This window comes from Lithobates pipiens, unplaced genomic scaffold (genome assembly GCF_037356315.1).
Source record: "Lithobates pipiens isolate NorthernLeopardFrog02 unplaced genomic scaffold, aLitPip1_a1.2 Scaffold_22, whole genome shotgun sequence".
NCBI lineage: Eukaryota > Metazoa > Chordata > Amphibia > Anura > Ranidae > Lithobates > Lithobates pipiens.
The window spans coordinates 327,228,214-327,249,355 of record NW_027507784.1 but is presented as its reverse complement, the minus strand read 5'-3'; the positions used below and the strand labels follow the sequence as shown (position 1 = coordinate 327,249,355).

Below are 21,142 nucleotides of genomic sequence, written 5' to 3'. Positions count from 1 at the left end.
TTTGGTGGGTATTTGTACTTTCCTGGCTTGTTAGGGTCTCAAGAAATGAGATAGGCCACCAGTACTTAAGGTGTGATCAATTTTCAGAGACTGGCATCATAGCTTGTGGACTCTATAACTTTCATAAAGACCAAATTATATACACCAATTTGGGTTATTTTTGCCAAAGATATGTAGCGGTATAAATTTTGGCCCAAATTTATAAAAAAAATGACTAATTTGCAAGAAACCAAGAAAAACGCATTTTTCTTACAGGATTTTCCGTCTTTTTTTTTTTTTTTTTTAATAGTGCAAACAATAAAAAACACAGTGGCAATTAAATACCACCAAATGAAAGCTCTATTTGTGTGAAAAAAGGACAAAAGTTTCAATGGGTACAGTGCTGCATGACTGAGTAACTGTCATTCAAAATAAGAGAGCACCGAAAGCTGAAAATTGGTCTGGTTAGGAAGGGGGTTTAAAGTGGTTGTAAACCCTTACAAACCACTTTGACCTACAGGTAAGCCTAGATTAAGGCTTACCTGTAGGTCCAAGAAATAGCTCCCAAACCTACACGGCTTAGGAGATATTTACAAAAAGCCGGGCCCCGCTGTCCACGGCGCATGCGTTGGTGGCAGCTCCCGTGCGCTTGCGCGGGAGTGACGTCATCGCTGCTCCGGCGCTGTGAGTGGCCGGAGCAGCGATAACCGGAAGAAGATGGACGCTCCGTGGAAGAGGGGACAGCGGTGACATCGCTGGCTCCTGTGTCAGGTAAGAAAAAAAAAAGGAAACACGCATTACTAATGAGCCCCGGAAAATAACAGCCCATCAATGTACGATCCTCCCATATGCTGGGCTACAGTCTTCACCATGTTATCTGCCCAAGGCATGATCTTATCATCTGAGAACGAATGTTAAGATTGTTCCACAACTGGGTTAGTAAAAGTAGATTGTGTAACGGTTATTGCACAACACATGCAAATAAACAGTGAGATTACAAGTTATACTTAGAACAAGGAAACATTATTGAAGAAATAAGGAAGAGGCCATGGCTGTTCTCTACTATTTCTGGAATTGCTAATGACCTGGCCGTGTCTGGCTTAAAGCAGAAGTTTCCTCTGCTGACATTCTGCCCTCTGTTCCCTCTTTGACCCCTTCATAAATAAGCTTACATTTAAAAAAAAAAAAAAAAAACACTTTCCGCTTCCATTATTTACCATATTTTAGACCCAGTGATGTCACTTCTGGGTCTCTGCAATGCAGGAAGATCATAGCTGGTGGGAGGGGCCAGCAGGGAGCAGGACATAGCTTTCTGATTACATCACAGCCCCTTGTCTCAGTACCCCTCTCCAGAGCCCTCACAATAGAACTCACAATACATGCATATTGACAACAGACAAGTGCAAGGTGGCTCCCTCTTTCTGGTACAACATCATACGATGTCGTCCCACTCTTGCCACGCTTGGGCACCAATCGGCGGGCACCCGTTTAATTGACCCCACATCTCTCCATAAAGAGGACCTGTCATGCTTTATCACAAGGGATTTTTATATTTCTTGTGACAGTAATAAAAGTGATTAAGATCTATATATTAGGCCACGCCCACATATGTAAATGGTGTCCGTACCACACATGTGAGGTATTGTTGTAAGCGTTATAGTGAGAGCAATAATTTCAGCACTAGACTTCATTTTTTACTCTAAATTGGTGTAGACAATGAAACGGATCGCTGCTCCAGGCAAGTATGATAATCTGCCAGAAAGGAAGGGCTGAGTGTTAGCTCCGGCACGCAACCCTGAATATGTAGACCAAGTCAAAAAAAAAAAAAGCTGCACACCAAAATCTATCCAACAGGTTTATTGAAAGACTGCCACCAGGACTATAACAATGGAACAAAGGGTAAACCGGTAACCTGGAGAAATTGCTAAAGCATTGCCTATGGACATTTTTACATATTGTAGTTTGTCGCCATTCCACAAGTTTTAAAATTTTAATTCAATTTAATATTAAAGTATAACATATTAGGTATTTATTTACTTACCTTAAAAGGAATTGTAAAGGCAGGTGTTTTATCTTAATGCATTTCATGCATTAAGACAAAAAACCTTCTGTGTGTAGCAGTCTCCCCAGCACCCCATAATACTTACCTGAGCCTCATCTCTATCCAGCGATGTCCACGAGTGTCTAAGCCACCCGGGATTCTCCTCCTGATGGGCTGAGACACAGCAGTAGCACCATTGGCTTCTGTGGCTGTCAATAAAAGTCAGTTAGCCAATCAGGGGAGAGAGTGGGTGGGGCCGGGGCTCTGTGTCTGAATGGACACATGGAGATGGGACTTGGCTCGGGTGCCCTCATAACAAGCTGCTGGCTGTGGGGGCACTCGACAGGAGAGAAGGGCCAGGAGCAGTGAAGAGGGACCCGAGAAGAGGAGGCAAGTATAACATGTTAGTTTTTTAAAACGAGACTTTACAGCCACTTTAACATCATCTTTTCATATTTTACTAAAATATAAATAATAATTAAAAATAATAATAATAATAATAATAATTATATATATATATATATATATATATATATATATATATATACACATATATATATACACATACATATATATATATATATATATACATATATATACACATACATACATATATATACATACATACATACATACATACATACACACACAGATTTAAGTAATCCTTTTTTTTGTTTTATTTATTTCTCTACTGTGTAATAGTGATAATAGGTACTTTTTTTTCTGAATCTGTTTTTATTTCATCGAAAGGTTTTCTGTTTGTTTATTTTGCATTTGTAAAACCGTATATATATTCTTTATATTGCATCTGAAAAAACGCTGCACAAATACTGTGCAACATAAAAAAAAATTTGCCATTTTATTCTGCTAAAAAAAAATTATATATATATGATACGATAGAGATTATATATATATATATATATGATACGATATATATATATATATATATATAAGAAATTTTCTAGCAAAAATAATACAGATGCATACTTGTAATAATAAGGGTCAGAATAGGCTTGGTCCTTAAGTGACTAACAAGGGAACAATGGCCCCAAGCTGAAGCTTATTATTGGTGGCAGAAGAGCACTTAAAGTGACACCAAACAATATTCTTATTCTCCAAAAACACAATCCATACACATACTCTACTTAATGGCCCTGTAATCTATTTTTCATGCAACGGTTTCTGTGTTTTTGTTCTTCCTTCTATTGTCCTCTGTGACCTCTTGAACCTCTCCTTTTCCCCTTCACATCTGTTTGGAAAGAGCAGTGCATGTTAGTTCTGGCCATGTACACTGCACATTCCATAGTCTGTCTCTGGAGCAAGCAAGAGAGGGTGGCTACGTTCCTACATACATTGGGACAATGGAGAACAAACGTAGCCACCACACAAAGTCAGATCACAGTAGCAAAAAAATAAAAAATTATAATTTGTGGATTTGGAGGCTGAGAGCAATAGAAGGGACTTTAATAGATATGAATAAATACTTGAATTTAAAAAAAAACATTTAACCAAAATGTCACTTTAAAATGTATTCAAGGCCAAAATGTTTATTTATAAATGATATACTTTATTTTTGGGATAGAGTGGAGAGGGATTCAAACACCTGTCAGGTTTTTATAGCAGTCTGTGGCCCCATTAGGAGATAGCCGCTATTTATCCTAGTGACCACCATCACCAGGAAGTAGAGGGGAAATCTTCCAATGGGGACATGTGCCCCAGTGACAACTGTCTCACAAGGGATTTCCATCACTTTGAAGAGATTTTCTCTTTCACTTCCTGTTATCTGTTGAGGAAATTAAGAGAGATCTCCCCAATGTTTCAAAGCTTCACCCCACTCTATCCCAAATGAAAAAAAAAAAATAACGTTTTGTTTTTAGTTAAACTGTAACAGAAGTGCTAAATGCCACAACTGTACAACCTCCAAAGTCATCAAGTCACAATAAAATCATGGGCAGTGATTGACAATATTGTTCGCTAGATGCTTAAGCCTCGTACACACGGTACGATTGTTGGCAGGGGATTGTCTGTTGACAGACTGTTGTCCTAAAATCTTATCGTTAGCACGCTCCTTTTGACAATTGTTGTCCAACTTTCTGCCAACAAATGTTGGATGGCAGGCTAGTAAATTTTCGATGGACAACAGTTTGACATCAGATTTTCATATTGTCAGTACACAAATCCGTCACACAAAAGTGGAAAGTTAAAAAAAACACGTATGTTAAGAATCAATCCTCACCAAACATGACATTAGCAGAAGGGGCCCAAAGGGTGGCGCTCAAGAGCTGAATTTCCTCGTAGTATGTCACTACGTTCACGTTTGTGGCATGACAAATGTGTACTGTTAGTATGCAAGACAAGTTCCTGGCACACGCGCTTTGGACAAAAATCAGACGCTCAGTTGGCCAACAATCGTACCGTGTGTACGAGGCTTTAGGCCCCTTTCACAGGGAGATCCGCTTAGCGGAATCTGCCAGCTCAGCGGGAGATCGCTCTGTTGATCTCCGCTGAGCCAGCAGATGACCTGTCAGAGGCCCGCTGATCTCCGTGGGGAGATCGGACCAAAACAGACATGTCCCTTTTCATCAAATTTCATCCAATCTGATCTGCCAAGACGGATGGCAGAAGTATCACCATACATCTGTCTTGAGTGGATCGGATGGCAGATGGGTGTCAGCAGACACATCTCCGCTGAAATCCGTCTCTCCATAGGAGTCAATGGGTGGCCCGCTTGGATATGCCTGAAAAACAGACAGGTGGATCCGAGCGGCCTTAGCATGTGAAAGGGGCCTTAAGGTTCCACTCATTTTGTGTTTATTAAAAGTTAGAAGGTACAAAAAGTAGCCTCTCTACGGAGCCGGCATTGCAAGTGTGGGCACCCAGGGGTGACAGCTTGCGGCCTCACAGTCGGGTGCGCACTGCGCGTGACTGAGTCACACTATCCTTCTCCATTAGTCCGGAAAACTTCAGAGACTTGAGATATGTCCCAGAAGATTGCAAGGAGGGGGGGAGGGGAGAACTTCCGCTCGAGCCACCACATGTGGCATATTTTGGAGGGGGGGGGGGGGGGGGGGAGTGCCTAAAGTGGAACTTCCCCTTTTGGGTGGAACTCCACTTTAATGTTTGATGTGTTATTTTGCCCACCTCTACATTTATATAAACTGTATATTACTATACTTATGAATCAAAGTCCCCAGAAATCTAAAGTTCACCATACACTATGAAATCTGACTGTACAATCTGCTTTAGATCCACCATCAACAGCTTGCCAGATGCCCTATAGCAGATTTACAGGGCAGCCGTTCTGTGCAGAATTACGTGCGACATTATACACACACATATATGCAATTCTGCACTTACGGGTAGGGGGTGCGCCACTACTACCGATTAGTCAGAGCAGAAGCGATCAGTGGGTACCAGCCAATGGATGTCCGCTTGCACCCGCTGGTCGGCAAGGAGAGAGGCTGGACAGAGTAAACAATCCTTAGCTCTGTCCTGTCAGTGGGGATGTAATGGATTTTGCTTCCAAAGCAGGGAATACAATCCAGCACATCCCTTAATAAAAGCAGCACACAGTTTACGCATTAACATTGGTCAGGCACGCATTTAACCCTTTGATTGCCTCTGAAGTTAACCCCTTCCCTGCCAGTGTCATTAGTACAGTGACAGTGCTTTTTTTTTTCTCATATATCATTGGTTCCCACAAAGTGTTATAACTTATAGCAACTTAAAGCAGTCCTGCTATAAGTCGCTGATCGCCGAAATTACTAGTATAACTAAATAAAAATTCCAATATCTTCACCCAGGGTGGACTTCATTTAAATCACTAGTAAAATGGCTTGATTTAAATCATAATTTTAAAAGAGCAACTGTCATCTCTGTCCCCAGCGGCTCCTCCTCTGACCCGCTGTTGACTCGCCGACAGTCCCATTCACTTTAATGGGACTGCTGATGATGTGGCAGTGACACAGGTGAGGGACGTGGTGGCAGCAGGTGAGTGGATGTCCGCTAGAAGGCGCTGCCATGATGGCTCTGAAATGACAGGTGCTCCTTAAATGTAAGAACTAAGGCTTGATTCACACTTATGCATTTTTAGTGCTTTTTGCAGATTTGCTCTTCCATAGGAAACCATGGTAAATGGACTGTAGTGCAAATCTGCAAAAAGCACTAAAAATGCATAGGTGTGAATCCAGTCTTATTCTTGCTGGTAATTGGAATCTTTAATATTTGCAAAAAAAAATTATGAATTTAAAGAAATAAGCTGTCAAATTAGTAAAACAGCGATATCAGAACCAATTCAATCATACAGTTTGTAGTGTACATAGATTTGCAAAACAATAGGATAAAGGAATATTCCTGAACTTTGCTTTATCTCATGGTTACTGTGACATTATAGGAATGCATCAATGCAGTGCCTGTTATCTCAGCTTGAAGAGCTTTGATTCATTGAATGAGTTTCCCAAAAATATAAATATTGAAGAATATACAGAATCATGCTACATAACTAAGCTCCATTTCATGCTGCATAAACTAAATTAATAATCTATCCTAAATAGAAAAAGATCTTTTTTTCTCCAAAAGCATTTTATTAAAATAAAATTTGATAAAAATCATTGATTTTTATCCACCCTGTCTGTCTATCCCCTATTTTGTAGATGCTTTAAGTTTAGCGCAAACCAATCAATATACGCTTATGGAATTTTTTTTTTTTAACAAAAATATGTAGCAGAAAACATATTGGCCTAAATTTATGAAGAAATGTTGATTTTTTTAAAAATGTTGTACTTAATATATTAAATAGCAGGAAGTAAAACATATCTATATATATATATATATTATTTTTATTTTAATTTTTTTAATTTGTCAGTCTATTTTTGTTTATAAACACAAAAATAAAAAACAGAGGAGGTGATCAAATACCACCAGGAAAAAAGCTCTATTTGTGGGGGGAAATGTATGGACAGTGTTCACTGACCGCACAATTGTCAGTTAAAGAGGAAGTAAAGGCTTTTAAAAAAATAAATAAAAAAATGCAACCTGCAAGGCAAAGGCATAATGAGCTAGTATGCATAGCATACTAGCTCATTATGAATAACTTACCTGAGAACGAAGGCCCCGAAGTGGTCCTCTGTCTTCATCTTCGCTGCCATGTATCCCGGAGTGACTTCCGGGTCTCGCTGCTCCGGAGCCGCGATGACGTCACTCCCGCGCACGGCAGCCGACACGAGCGGCATATTGCCGTCATCTGCGGCCTGCTCAGTGCGCCTGCGCACCGCTGTCTATGGCCCATGCGCCCTAGACAGCGGTGCCTGTCTTTTTGTAAATATCTCCTAAACCGTATAGGTTTAGGAGATATTTCTTGGACCTACAGGTAAGCCTTAATCTAGGCTTACCTGTAGGTCAAAGTGGTTTGTAAGGGTTTACAACCACTTTAAAGTAATGCAGTGTTGTATTGCAAAAAATGGTCTGGTCATGAAGGGGAGGGGGGTTAAATCTTCCGGAGGTCACATGGTTAAAGAGTAACTCCACTTTTGTTGGGAAAAAAAAATTCCCCTCTGTGTGATCTATGTACATTGCAGGGATTTTAACAAAATTTGTTGCAGACTCTTAAATTCTGTTATGGCGAAGAAATAGCTGTTTGTTTCTCTGTGTCCATGTCCAGAGTGAAGGCACAGTAAGTGACTTTATAATGGTCATTCAGCTGCTGCACTTGCAGGGCTCTAATGAGGAAAGTGGCAGGGTCTTCATCCCTTTAGGAGTATCTCAAGAAAAAAAAAAATAATTTTTTTGTTGCAGGGGATGTCTGAAATCTGATTTTTATCTTAGGCAGACTTCTGGGAAATTCAGAGAGCCAATCACACAAGCAGGAAATTATATCATATCTGGGGGGGTTCTGCATCCATCTGCGAACAGAACACCTCCAGGTAGCCATATTGCTTTGTAGGGTTATCCTGATACCAATCCCAAGCACAAATGCTCCCAATGCCAGATCCGATACCTGAGAGAGATAATTAAAGCGACCCGGAAGTCAGCGGATGGAACAACGGAGGTGCCGCTCCTTGTTGACGTCGCTGGTTGGACATCCTGACGCCCATCTTGGTACACCCTGCCGCAATAAGCCAGCAGCAGACATCTTGTTACACCCAGCCCATATAGTTCAGGCAGGGTGTAACAAGATGGGCCGTCGCAGGCAGCCTTTGCTCATGGCATTTCAGTGCCTGCCCATCAATGCCACCTATCAGTTGCAAATTAAAGAGCTGCAGGTTGAAAACAAAAGGTAATTTTTAAATAACATTCAACTACAATATGACTTGTGTAGCATTTGTTTGTTTTCGCTAGATTCTTTTTTGTTTTTTTATTTGCCATTTTCATCCCACGAAAGTGGAGTTACCCTTTAACTATGTAGTGCAAGGGCCTGCCATATTGGATACAGGTTAATTGGATAGATTAGGTGCATCCTCCTAATATATCATTTTGGTGAATCTAAAGGAGGTTGTATGATTTGTGGCTACTAGTGATGAGCTCAGGAGTGCCCAGAACTCCCCTCAGCTATCCTGTCAGCCAATCATAGGTAGCGGAGGAATTCCATGCCACTGCATGTGATCATACATGTTGTTTACATGTGGCAGGGAGGTGGGGAATGCCTCTGCTGCCTCCGATTGGCTGGCTGGCGTGGATAGCTCAGTCAAGTTAGGACTCATGTCCACACACCCCTAGTGGCCATTTTAGGACACTGCACATATCCAATTAATGAAAAACAAAGATAGTAAGAGAAGTAATACCTTTTGGGATCCCTTTCGTCTCTGCCCATCCTGTCCCGGGTCCTCTATGCACAGGGCCCCCGGGATGTGGCCCTTGGCTGTGTGTGATTCTCCTGGGTTGTGGCCCCAGCCTTTCTGCTTGCCCGCTCACAAGGTAAAGCTGTGCGTCTGTCCAGCCAGTTTTGCGGTTTTGGGGAGAGGGTGGCAACGTCAGATGAGGTGAATGAAGTTTCTATGAGATGAGTCACGGGGGGGGGGGGGGTTCAGAGGTGTGGCCCTGTTCTAGATTCTTCTATAGAACCCCTCTGATGTCAGTGTGCTCCCCCCAGAACAGTAACAGACGGGCCTCTTACTGGAGATCCCAATAACAGTGATGTGTCAGCACCAGGCAGAGCACCGTGTGAAGGGAGGGCTCCGGATAAGCCAGTGAAAACCTAGAAGACAGTGACTGGTTGGCTCCCAGGAGGGGCCCCTGAAACAGTACCACAAGTATGGGAATCTTATGGGAGGGGCTCCTAGTGACAGTAATGGCTGCACTACTATAACGATGATGTGTATAGTCGTGTGACAGGTGGGCTCCTACAAAAGGGGCCCCTGCGACAGTAAAGAGTGGGCTCCTATGGTGGGACCCCGTGACAGTGATGGACAGGCTCCTGGGAAGGGCCCCCGATGACAGGTGGGCTCCTGGGAAGGGCCCCCGGTGACAGGTGGGCTCCTAGAAATGGCCCCCAGTGACATTAAAGGCTGGGCTCCTATAAAGTGGCCCCCAGTGACATTAGTGTGAGGGCTCCCTAATGGGGCCCCAAGTAAATGTGATGTTTGGGCCCCTGTGTGGAACCCCCAGTGATGTCTAGGCTCTATGAGGGTCCCTCAGTGACAGTGATGCCTGGCCCCAGTCAGGCCCCCCCAGTGACAGTGCTGGTCCCAGTAAGGCAGGTCCCCAGCTCTTGCAGTCAGCTCGTAGGACGGACTACTGCCAGGCTCGGGACAATCACACACAGGGCCCGCCCTCCGCTGATCCCCGGTCCTTCTTGTTGACTGACTCGGTTCAGACGCGTCCCTGGGGCTGCGGCCTCTCCACTAGCACGCCTGCGCAGTCAGCCTGACGTCACCGCCAGGACCAGCGAGAAAGCATGTAAATAAAGCAAGAACGTCTCACACATACCATAGAGGAGAGTAACTCGAGCACAGAGCGACCAAGAGCCAGCGATAGGAGGTCCGTACAGCGCGCAACAGCGCCAAGGCCTTCGCAGCGGCACGCGTGTGAACTGCACCTATTATGATGAGAAGCACACTACAGCCATTCACTGTCATGTGTCTCATGTCACTCCTGCTGTATATTGACTGCAGCCGTTCAGTGCAGTCGTGAGAATGCTGCAAAACATCCTCGCCTCATATCTGTGGGATGAAATAAACAGATCACCATTCAGAATGCATCCAATCTGACTATCCATACAAATGACAACCAGGGTCACGTGGCTGCTGTCTATAAACAGCAACAATTCAGGGTCATCACTGAGCTATTGCGGATCAAATACAACTATGAGGTGTCATCATCCAATATGGATGAAGTAGTCATGTAGCACCATCATTGGTCTAAAATCACTTTTAAGTTTTGGTTTTATCATATTCTCCTGGGTTGTGGCCCCAGCTTTTCTGCTTGCCAGATCACAAGGTAAAGCTGTGCGTCTGTCCAGCCAGCTTTGCAGTTTTCGGGAGGGGGGGTGGCAACGTCGGATGAGGTGAATGAAGTTGATATAAGATGAGTTACGGGGGGGCCTGCGACAGTAAAGAGTGGGCTCCTGTGGTGGGACCCCAGTGACAGTGATGGGTGGGCTCCTAGGAAGGGCCCCCGGTGACAGGTGGGCTCCTAGGAAGGGCCCACGTTACAGGTGGGCTCCTAGGAAGGGCCCCCAGCAACAGGTGGGCTCCTAGGAAGGGCCCCCAGTGACAGGAGGGCTCCTAGAAAGGGCCCCCGGTGACAGGAGGGCTCCTAGGAAGGGCCCCCGGTGACAGATGGGCTCCTAGGAAGGGCCCCGGTGACAGGTGGGCTCCTAGGAAGGGCCCCGGTGACAGGTGGGCTCCTAGGAAGGGCCCCCGGTGACAGGAGGGCTCCTAGAAAGGGCCCCCGGTGACAGGAAGGCTCCTAGGAAGGGCCCCCGGTGACAGATGGGCTCCTAGGAAGGGCCCCGGTGACAGGTGGGCTCCTAGGAAGGGCCCCGGTGACAGGTGGGCTCCTAGGAAGGGCCCCCGGTGACAGGTGGGCTCCTAAGAAAGGCCCCCTTTGACAGGTGGGCTCCTAGGAAGGGCCCTGGTGACAGGTGGGCTCCTAGGAAGGGCCCCCGGTGACAGGAGGGCTCCTAAGAATACAACTATTAGGTGTCATCATCCAATATGGATGTAGTAGTCATGTAGCACCATCACTTTTAAGTTTGGTTTTATCATTTTAAAGCAAACCTTAGCATTCCTGTGACTTTGCCTAGAGATGATCTTATCAGTCTTCTGCAGGCAGCAGGAATTTCCTTAGTCTCCTCTCCCCCAGTGATCAGACTAGAACAGTGAGAGACAAGGGTTGATCTGTGGCAGACACCGGGTTGGACCCTCTTTGGCCTTCGGAACTGTCTTAAAGCGGGAGAAACCCGCATGCTTTTTTTTTTTACACCTGTAAGGGAAAAGGCATAATGAGCTAGTGTGCGGTGCATACTTCTGGGAGATAGTTGCACGTGGATCTGGCTTTTTTTTTTGGCACAACTGTATTGTTTCCCTTAATGGCCACAGGTATCACCTCCCCCACTGGGACATTACCTTCACCCTTTGCAGATCTTACCCGACTCCCGTGTCCTTTTACCCAGTGGTTCTGCCAACAAGGAGGGCCCGATCCCGGCCTCGAGGTACAACCAGAGCACTGGGCCCTGGAGCAGCCATAGAAACAAGAGGAGCAGCTTCTCTCACAAGCTGGATGATAGCAGGTGGACTCTCAATGCCACTCCCAGCCGGGACAGCAACATTCTTGTTCCAATTCGCTTGCAGTGTCCGCAGAGGTAGGGCTGGTAAGACTACCTCAAGCAGGGGTTCCCCACAGCGTCCACAGACGATCCAAGGCCTCAGATGCGTGACCAAGTCAAAACACTTCCTGCAGATCCATAGTTGCAAAAAAAAATTATAGGGACACTTTTTTGGCTGTGGGCGGAGTCTTATAATTAGGGGGCAGTGCATGCGTTGGAAGGCATAACATAGCAAAAACGGGAAAAAGCAGCACTGATTGGTTTATGTGAAATAGTGGGCATGGCTTATATGGGAATGGTTCAAGTGGGGTGTGGTTAGAGTCTGAGATGAATGAGAGATGGAGAAAGAAAGGGGAAAAGAGGGAGGGAGGGAGAGAGAAAGAAGGAGGGAAGGAAGGAAAGAGGAATAGAGGGACAGCAGGCCCAGATCCTACACCACAATAGAAATGTGTATTCCAGAGTTTAACAAATGAGCAGATAAAGATACTCCAAACACCTGGTGTTAGCGCTTCAATCATCCCAGCACCTTGGTTGTTGTGGTGTCAGGAAGCGCATTTTTACTGTTATTAGATTTTCATACAGAATGAAATCATTCAACTCACTATAATCCAAAATCAGTAGGACCACTGAGCGTGTCACCTGCCATGTCGCCTGCCACCAGATGCCATCAGGTGCCCCCATCAGAGGCCGTCCTTGCATCAGGTGCCCCTAGCAGAGTCTGTCCTTACATCATGTGCCCCCAGCAGAGTCCGTCCTTACATCAGGTGCCCCCAACAGAGTCCGTCCTATATATCAGGTGCCCCCAACAGAGTCCGTCTTTACATCAGGTGCCCCCAGAAGCAGAGGCCCTACTTACAGATCTGTGTCCCTGGCAGTGGAGCCCCTACTTACATCTGGTGTCCCCAGCAGCAGAGCCCTCCTTTACATCTGGTGTCCCCAGCAGTGAAGCCCTCCTTTACATCTGGTTTCCTGGCAGTGGAGCCCTCCTTTACATCTGGTGTCCCTGGCAGCAGAGCCCTCCTTACAGATCTGTGTCCCCCAGCAACAGAACCCTCCTTATTTCAGTGTCCCTGGTAGCAGTAGCGGAGCCCTCCTTACAGAGCGATCTGTGTCCCCAAGTAACAGAGTACGCCTTACTTCAGTGTCCCTGGCAGCAGCAGCTGAGCCCTGCTTACAGAGCGATCTGTGTCCCCCCAGCAACAGAGCTCTCCTTACTTCAGTGTCCCTGGCAGGAGCAGCGGAGCCCTCCTTACAAAGCGATCTGTGTCCCCCAGCAGCACGGCAGCTACAGTTCTCGGCTTTCTCGTGTGTGTGTTCAGTGAAGAGGGGAGAAGCTGATTGGCTGCCCCTCCCCTCTCCACTGAACACAAGGGGAAATAATCCTCATGACGGTGGCGGCGGGCATCTTTTTGTAGCCCGCCGGCCGCTTTTTCCTAAAACATTCCTGATTTTCCCGGGACAAAGGCAAAATCCCAGGAAATTAATCGGGATGAGCTCTGATTGGGACAGGGGTCCCAAAATTAGGATTGTACTGGGAAAATTGGGACTGTTGGCAAGTATGTAGATCAGTCCGAAGGCCTCATAGCCTCCAGCCGTGTACAGGGCAAGACTACCCTTAGGTTTGTACTGCACTCCAGTGTCAATCAGAGTGCCCTTGGGCTCGCTCAGACCAAAGCCAACACCTGGAGCATACATCTTCCAATCCACCATAGTACGTCAAAACTGCACCATCTTTTCCATTCCACAACCAGGCACATGTGGCAGCACTTTCTTATCCTCCTCTGCAGAGCAGGGGCTCTTCTCCCTGCCTAAGGATTGGTCCAGATACTTTCTGGGAACTTCACGCCCACCTCTATTCATTTTGCGGTGTGCCAAAACTTTAATGGAGTCTGCTTTAACTCTTGCAGCACTGGCGTAAAGTGTGAAAACAGCAGGCTGATACTCTCCCATGAGCGATGAGACATGCTGGTTCTTCCCCACATTATTGGAAAGCACAATAACACAGTCTATATGAATTAAAGATGTTACTTGCCACTTTCCCAGGAACCAGACGAAATCCCTATGTAGCTGGTTTCTATAGGTGACTGCTGTAGGAATAATGCCTTTGCCCAACATTGGGCGCCAGATGTAGCAAAGTCTGGGACCTCTAGAGGCCTAATGTTGACCTCCAAAGTCAGTGACAGCTGACATCCTTCTGTGTAGAGTGAGTTACAAGGCATGGTGGGTGTACTGCCAGATGAAAAGGTGGACACCAGATATTTTTTGAATGCAAAAAGATTTATTGTCTCTTGAACAGAACTGTGGGAGAGAAGGTTAGGGCTAGGACACCCTTAAGTAGATGCTATGATAATTGTCAGACTCCGAGACTTCTATAGGTAGACAGCTATACAGGTGAAGGCCTCCTGCCAGACACCACTTCTGTATAGGTAGGATCGCTGTCTCCTATGGCAACAATCTGGTAGCAGTTACTAACGGTAGTTGTATTCAACTATTGGCAACACAAACAGTTCTCCGCTTACCCCACAGTCACTCACTGTGGGCCCTTACTCAATAAACTCCCAATCTTTCACTGGATATCAGATCCAATAGCCACTGGATCCCCTGCGCTCTTCTACTTTAGTACTCACTATCTTCCTCAAGCCTAACCCCCGCTTCCCTGCTGGATCCCTGGCTTGGCACTCACAGATGCTCTTTAAGCGTCACCCCTGCTGACCTGCTAGGTCCCTGGCTTGGCACCCACTAATGCTCCGCAAGCGTCACCTATGCTGTCTCTGGCTTGGCACTCACTGAAGTTTTCCCACTTCTTCACCGTTCCCAGCTGGCGAGAAGACTGCTCTGTTACTGACTTCAGCTTACTCACAGTGGTCTCCAGTAACAAGGTGGCTGGTCCCTTAGTGGCAACAGCTTCCCCTTTTACCTCTGACCATAGCTGATTCCCTGTCCGTCTGAACCGCTGCTTCAGATTGGACTGCAAACCAGCAGTCCCAACCCTACGCTGCTCTCCTGTTTCTGGACAGGTCTCAGCCCTTGTACACACGGTCCGACATTCCGACAACAAAATCCATTGGATTTTGTCCGAAACTGGTGTCGCATACACACAGTCGGACAAAGTTGTCGGAAAATCAGATCGTATGGAACGTGATGACGTTATTTAGTTACGACGGACTACGTTCAGGCTAGTAGCCAATAGCTTTGGTCTAGGAATTTGATCTGAGCATGCGTGGCACTTTGTCCGATCGTAATTCTCTACAAACGATCTGACAAAATCCGATCAGATCATGTTGTTGGAAAATTTTATATTCAGCTCTCAAACTTTGTTGGTCGGACATTCCGACGGAAACAGTCCGATGGAGCCCACAAACGGTCGGATTATCTGACAACGCGGTCCGATTGGACATTTTCCGTCGGAATGTCCGACCGTGTGTACAAGGGCTCAGACTGCCTAGCAGCCAGATGTCCCTGGGATAGGCATCAGGCTTGGCCTAGTGGCCCGGGGCAGTACAACTCATGTCCACAAAACCCCAATCACCTGACTCCACCCAAATAAATAGGCTCTCCCAGCAGGCCAAGGGACCAAACAACATCCCTGCCCATTGGCTCAGACACCCCATCCATTCATGTCTGAGTTTATAAAGCCCCTGTCTTATCTAATTTCACTAGCATAGTGCTTCCCAGTGACAGAAGAAAAGGGTGCAACAAGTCCAGATTTAAAGAGGAATCAATTGATCTCCTAACGATTGGCCAAGGCAACTATTGCCTGGCAACTAAATTTGATAGCAACCCTGCCTAAACATCAGGGTGCTACACAACATTGGTAGAGTGGTTCTTCTGTATATCGTACACATGATCATGGAGGCGATCCCACAATCCCCTTGTTGTCCTGCCTACATATTGTATGTGGCAGATTTTACATGTAATCAAGTATATTAAATATCTGGTGTTACAATTTATAAAATCGTTGACACTGTAATTTTTACCACTAAACTAGACTTAAATCCCTCTCCCTTAATCAAATGTGGACAACAAGGGAAATCTTTTGTGCCACACTTGTGGTTCCCCTTAAAATCAAGCCAAGTGGTCCCCTGCTTATTACTAGATGTAAAATAGCTAGGGGATAAGGAGTTGCCTAGAGAGGGTGCATGTCAAGAAACATTTGAACACTGGTGGTCGGTGGCTTGGTTAGTCTTTAGTCACATTATTGAAATATTTCACCTCTCACTTACTATTTTTGGGACTTTCTAATATTATTTGAATACTTTTATATTTTTTTAATTTTATATATATATATATATATATATATATATATATATATATATATATATATATATATATATATATATATATGATAGGCTGATGCACATTAGCATTTTTTTTGTTGTGATACATATAGGAAGGGTGTCACTTACAATGTTTACATATTTGTGATTTTATTTTTATTGTATTTTTCGGAATTGTACCAATTTAACACTTTTGATGATTGCATTGCAATTCCAGCACTTTATTATTGCTTATTTGCACAATTTTGTATCCATAATATGTTGTTTTGCACATTGTTGCATTTTTTCACTCTACTTGCTATTCATATAGTAGGTACCATTTATTCATTTTTTTAGGGATGCACCGAATGGGTTTTTTGGTGCCGAAACCGATACCGAAAATGAAAAATACACTAGGCCGAAAACCGATACCGAAACAGCACCGATACCGAAAATGACTGTTTTTAAAAAATATTTTTATACAGGAGGTGGTCAGAGACTGGGGACATGGTACAGGAGGTGGTCAGAGACTGGGGACATGGTACAGGAGGTGGTCAGAGACTGCATGCATGGTTCAGGAGGTGGTCAGAGACTGCATGCATGGTACAGGAGGTGGTCAGAGACTGCATGCATGGTTCAGGAGGTGGTCAGAGACTGCATGCATGGTACAGGAGATGGTCAGAGACTGGGGACACGGTACAGGAGATGGTCAGAGACTGGGGACATGGTACAGGAGATGGTCAGAGACTGGGGACATGGTACAGGAGATGGTCAGAGACTGGGGACACGGTACAGGAGATGGTCAGAGACTGGGGACGTGGTACAGGAGATGGTCAAAGACTGGGGACGTGGTACAGGAGATGGTCAGAGAACGTGGTACAGGAGGCATCCCCCATTGCAGGCCAGTGTCCCCCATTGCAGCCAGTGTGCCTGTGCCCCATTGCAGCCAGTGTGCCAGTGTGCCTGTGCCCCATTGCAGCCAGTGTGCCTGTGCCCCATTGCAGCCAGTGTGCCTGTGCCCCATTGCAGCCAGTGTGCCTGTGCCCCATTGCAGCCAGTGTGCCTGTGCCCCATTGCAGCCAGTGTGCCAGTGTCCCATTGCAGCCAGTGTCCCATTGCAGCCAGTGTGCCAGTGTCCCATTGCAGCCAGTGTGCCAGTGTCCCATTGCAGCCAGTGTGCCCCATTTTGCAGCCAGTGTGCCCCATTTTGCAGCCAAGTGTGTGTCCCCCTTTGCAGCCAAGTGTGTGTCCCCCTTTGCAGCCAAGTGTGTGTCCCCCTTTGCAGCCAAGTGTGTGTCCCCCTTTGCAGCCAAGTGTGTGTCCCCCTTTGCAGCCAAGTGTGTGTCCCCCTTTGCAGCCAAGTGTGTGTCCCATTGCAGTCAAGTGTGTGTCCCATTGCAGCCAGCCTGTAGCCTGTGCAGGGAAGAGAGCCGCCTCCGTCGCCTGTTTGATCACAGCGCCGGGAACATCACAGCTTTCATTTCAATAGCTGTGTGTTCCCGGCCGCGCGCCGTCACACACAGCCCCTCCCCCTTGTCCGGGCACTTTGATAGACAGATCATCCGTCCAATCCTGCGGATGATCTGTCTATCTAAGTGTCCGGACAAGGGGGAGGGGCTGCGTGTGACGGCGCGCGGCCGGGAACACACAGCTATTGAAATGAAAGCTGTGATGTTCCCGGCGCTGTGATCAAACAGGCGGCGGAGGCGGCTCTCCTGCGCTATGCACCCCCCATGATGGGCGTCACCAGGGGCGGGGGCGGAGCCCCGCCCCCACCCAGGCCACGCCCCATTTTCGGCTCCATTATCGGGCGTTTTTCTCTTTCGGCAAAATGCCTAAAAGGGCATTTTCGGCCGATATGTTTCGGCGGCCGAAATTTCGGTGCATCACTAATTTTTTTATATATAATTTTGATCTTTCACAATTCATATAGTATTGATTTTCACATTTTCATTTCAGGTATTGGGATTATTGTGCACACTGTTTTTTTTTTTTTTTAATTTGTAGTATTTACACCAAAATGGATAAAATTATTCACAAGATTACATATATGTTGAAGAATACTGTGAACCTGCGCTAATCTCAACTCTCATCCAACCTTTATTGACTTGCATCAATACCTTAGATTGTAAGCTCCTTGAGGGTAGGGACTCATGTGAATGTACAATGTATATGTAAAGCGCTGCGTAAATTGATGGCGCTATATAAGTACCTGAAATAAATAAATAAAATAAATAATATTGATAAAGCTGCAGTTTGGTCAGTCTAGTTGTTACATATACATCTTTGGTGCTGTTAAAACCTTTTTTTGTACTATTCTAGCCCCACTAGAGAGGATTTGGGCGTACACACTGTCATTACATAAAATTGGTAAATGGCGTTCAACAATATTTTTAATCTTCTGAACTCTGGAACAAAACATTGGAGAGATTCTCAGGGACAAATCAGCGGTCACAAGTTTTCTCATGAGACGAATGGATCTGAGCAGCAAGAATTCTGCCAACCAAAGTTGAAGTGAGACTAGTGCGAATAGTGGCAAGAATACAATCGGGAAGTATCACAGGAGTATGAACCCTCTCCATCTTGGAGGAGGAGGTGGAAAACTGTTGTGACAATGTATCAGCCCTTACATTCTTACTACCGGGTAGGAATGAGACTAGGTAATTGAAGCTTGACAGAAAAAGAGCCCATCACGCCCTTCTGGGAGATAAGCCTCAGACAAGAATATGAGATTCTTATGGTCAGGATGGGCACAGGTGTACCCTCTAGGAGACGCTTCCATTCCTTAAGAGCTAAAATGATAGCTAACAATTTTCTATCCCCAATTTCGTAATTGCATTTAGCAGGAGACAATTTCTTAGAAAAGTAGCCACAAAGATGCATAGCGTCCTCAGAGGTAGGATGTTGAGACAGAAGGGCGCCTACTCCAGTTTCAGACACATCAACCTCAAAGGAGCTGAAACAAAGACGAGACTCAATTTCTGGTCGTATCAGTCATGGGTTTGACCAAAAGAAGAGCAGTTCCGAATATATTTCCGATAATAATTGGCAAAGCTAAGAAAATGTTGTAGCATTACGGGTCGGGGCCATTGTAGAACATCAAAAAGTTTCTCTGGGTCCATTGAAAAACCGGCAGTAGGAATGACATAACACAGAAATTTAACCTGTTTACGATGGAACTCGCACTTTTCCAACTTACAATACAGATTATTATCTCTCAACCTCTGTTGAGAACCAGCTTGATCTCTGTCAAAGATATCGCTAAATTCACGGTGCTCCTCTGGCAAGGAGAATGAAGAAGGTGCACAAGACCTTAACCACTTTCTGAAAGCATGTTTTACTGCATTGGCGCGACCAGGAAAGAACCACAGCATGATGCCAATCAAAAGAGGGGTTGTGTCTCTGCAACCATGCACAACCAATGACCACCAGGAGGGGCATGTGGGGGATGTGCAATTCTTCGTGGGCAATTTGTTGGGGCAATGGCTGGTGTTAACATTTCAATCATCACGGCACCATGGTTGATGTAGTGTCAGGATGGTTGAAGTGCACCTACCACCAGATGTGGATTGTCCCTTGCTACGTCGCCTGCCTTCAGATGCAGCTTGTCACTTGCTACCAGATGCGGTTTGTCATTGCCACATCACCTGCCACCAGATGTAGCTTGTCACTTGCCACGTTGCCTACCACCAGATGTGGATTGTCATTTGTCATGTCACCTGCCTTCAGATACACCTTGTCACTTGCCACATCGCCTGCCTTCAGATGCAACTTGTCATTTGCCACGTCACCTGTCATCAGATGCGGATTTTCACTTGCCGCATAACCTGCCTTGAGATGCAGCTTTTTACTGGCCACATCACCTACCACCAGATGCGGAATGTCACCTGCCACGTCGCTTGCCACCAGATGCAAATTGTCGCTTGCCACGTCACCTGCCACAAGATGCAGATTGTCGCTTGCCACATCGCCTGCCAGTGGCCCACTGGCCCATTTAGCACAGATTCAGGCCTCTGTGCTTGTTTTTGAGTGAGGACAGGAGAGCAGTGATGCAGTGCAGGCGATGAGAGATTATGTAATCTCTCTGCTCCCTGCCGCACCTCCGACATTAAAGAGGCCTGGATGTGAAGGCAGAGAAGCGTTGATGTCCTCACTGTTCACCTGCTTCCTTCACCTGCCCACCCGCTTCTCTCATCCACCAGGCTCTATCATCCGCACCCGTGGCCTGGCTGCAGAGAGGCCATGGCCCGGTTGTGGGCCTAGACCCGGTGGTTGGGGACCTCTGCCCTACAGGACCACAGGGTGCAGTCGTTTCCTGGATGGGTAGGACAAGACTTCAAAAAGTGACCTGCCTGGCCAAAATAAGGGAACAATCTCTCCCTCCTCCTAAAGGCCCTCTCCTCTGCAGAGAGACATGTGAAGCCCAACTGCATGGGTTCTACTTCACTGGCGGCCTCAGTACCAGGAGGCATGTGAGGTGAGGGAGGCAAGGGTGGGATTTCTAAGCTTGAAGCCAAATGTACAGGAGGCTTCTGCAAGAGCTCCTTAACCACTTCAATACAGGGCATTTTCAAATATAAAGTTTTATTGAATTTTCCAAGAAAAGAGAGTACAGAAACAAAAAATACAAAATACAGGATAACTGTGGCCGTCATAGGCAATCAACATACATAGTAGCACTGTAACATTTTAAAGCGGAGGTCCACCCTAAAGTGGACCTTCCGCTCATTGGAATCCTCCCCCCCTCCGGCGCCACAATTGGCACCTTTCAGGGGGGAGGGGGGTGCAGGTACCTGTACAGCACAGGTATCTGCACCCACTTCCGGCGTAGATTCTGCAGAAGGTACGCCCCTTTCCGCAGAATCTACACCCCTTTCCGAAAGTCCCCCGCTGCCTGCTGGGAAACACATGGATCCCAGAGACAGCGGGGACCATCCTCATTGCGCAGCGCGACTCGCGCATGAGCAGTAGGGAACCGGGAAATGAAGCCAAAAGGCTCCACTTCCTGATTCCCATACCCAAGATGGCGGCGGCAGCACCCGAGAGACGATCGAGTGATCGGCTTCGGGTGCCGACATCGCGGGCGTGCTGGGTGGGTAAGTG

General features: G+C 46.2%; 1 protein-coding gene across 4 annotated transcripts in view; it reads right to left on the bottom strand.

Annotated features, from left to right (window-relative positions):
- The window catches only part of SH2B1 (SH2B adaptor protein 1), a 33,695-nt gene extending 23,818 nt beyond the window's left edge, over positions 1–9,877 (bottom strand). For all 4 annotated transcript variants that reach the window (XM_077449607.1, XM_077449609.1, XM_077449608.1 and 1 more), the window contains exon 1: positions 8,800–9,877. The gene's annotated coding sequence lies outside the window, so the exon portion shown is untranslated. The remainder of the gene's footprint in view (positions 1–8,799) is intronic.
- Between the last annotated feature and the right edge of the window lie 11,265 nt (positions 9,878–21,142).